The sequence below is a fragment of the Triticum urartu genome, chromosome 4 (assembly GCF_003073215.2).
Source record: "Triticum urartu cultivar G1812 chromosome 4, Tu2.1, whole genome shotgun sequence".
Classification (NCBI taxonomy): Eukaryota; Viridiplantae; Streptophyta; class Magnoliopsida; order Poales; family Poaceae; genus Triticum; species Triticum urartu.
In genome coordinates, this window is record NC_053025.1 from 126,736,327 (window position 1) to 126,738,468 (window position 2,142).

The window sequence follows — 2,142 nt, forward strand, 5'->3', positions numbered from 1 at the left end:
GTCTCTTTCTTATTATATTGCATCTCTTTTATTTACATCGCATCTCGTTTATTATTTTGCAATCTTTACTTTCCAATCTATACAATAAAAATACCAAAAATATTTACTTTACTATCTTTATCAGATCTCACTTTTGCGAGTGACCGTGAAGGGATTGACAACCCCTTTATCGCGTTGGTTGCAAGGTTCTTGATTGTTTGTGTAGGTACTAGGTGACTTGTGCGTTGTCTCCTACTGGATTGATACCTTGGTTCTCAAAAACTGAGGGAAATACTTACGCTACTTTGCTGCATCACCCTTTCCTCTTCAAGGGAAAACCAAGGCATGCTCAAGAGGTAGCAAGAAGGATTTCTGGCGCCGTTGCCGGCGATTTCTATGCCAAGTCAATAAATACCAAGTACCCATCATAAACTCTTCTCCTTCGCATTACATTATTTGCCATTCGCTTCTCGTTTTCCTCTCCCTCACTTCTAAAACGATTTTCAAAAACCTTTGCCTTTTCTTGGCCCCTTTTCCGTTCGTCTCTTCTTGCTTGCTTCTTGTGTGCTTGTGTGTTGGATTGATTGTTTGTCACGATGGCTCAAGATAATACCAAATTGTGTGACTTTTCCAATACCAACAACAATGATTTTATTAGCACTCCCATTGCTCCTACTACCGATGTTGAATCTTGTGAAATTAATACCGCTTTGTTGAATCTTGTTATGAAAGATCAATTTTCTGGCCTTCCTAGTGAAGAACCGCTACCCATCTAAACAACTTTGTTGATTTATGTGATATGCAAAAGAAGAAAGATGTGGATAATGATATTGTTAAATTGAAGTTATTTCTGTTTTTGCTTAGAGATCGTGCTAAAACTTGGTTCTCTTCTTTGCCTAAAAATAGTATTGATTCATGGAATAAGTGCAAAGATGCTTTTATCTCTAAGTATTTTCCTCCCGCTAAGATCATCTCTCTTAGGAATGATATTATGAATTTTAAGCAACTTGATCATGAGCATGTTGCACAATCTTGGGAGAGGATGAAATTAATGATACGTAATTGCCCTACACATGGTTTGAATTTGTGGATGATTATACAAAAAAATTATGTCGGATTGAATTTTGCTTCTAGAAATATTTTAGATTCGGCCGCAGGAGGCACTTTTATGGAAATCACTTTAGGAGAAGCTACCAAACTCCTAGACAATATTATAGTTAATTATTCTCAATGGCACACCGAAAGATCCACTAGTAAAAAAGTTCATGCGATTGAAGAGATTAATATTTTGAGTGGAAAGATGGATGAACTTATGAAATTGTTTGCTAATAAAAGTGTTTCTTCCGATCCTAATGATATGCCTTTGTCCACTTTGATTGAGAATAATAATGAATCTATGGATGTGAATTTTGTTGGTAGAAACAATTTTGGTAACAACGCGTACAGAGGAAACTTTAATTCTAGGTCGTTTCCTAGTAATTCCTCTAATAATTATGGTAATTACTACAACAACTCTTATGGAAATTTTAATAAGATGTCCTCTGATTTTGAGATTGGTGTTAAAGAATTTATGAGTTCTCAAAATAATTTCAATGCTTTGGTTGAAGAAAAATTGCTTAAGATTGATGAGTTGGCTAGGAACATGGATAGAATTTTTCTTCATGTTGATTATTTGAAACTTAGATCTAATCCACCCAAGCATGACATCAATGAGTCTCTCAAAGCCATGAGAATTTCCATTGATGAGTGCAAGGAAAGAACCGCTAGGATGCATGCTAAAAAAGATTGCTTTGTGAAAGCGTGTTCTTCTAGTTTTCATGATAATAATGATGAAGATCTAAAAGTGATTGATGTGACTCCTATTAAATCTTTGTTTTCCAATATGAATCTTGATAAAGATGGGACTGGAGATGAGTCAACTTTAGTTAAAAGGCGTCCCAATGATTCGGAGTTTTTAGATCTTGATGCAAAAATTAATAAAAGTGGGATTGAAGAGGTCAAAAGTTTACATAGCAATGAACCCACTATTTTGGATTTCAACGAATTTAATTATGATAATTGCTCTTTGATAGATTGTATTTCCTTGTTGCAATCCGTGTTAAATTCTCCTCATGCTTATAATCAAAATAAAGCTTTTACTAAACATATCGTTGATGCTTTAAT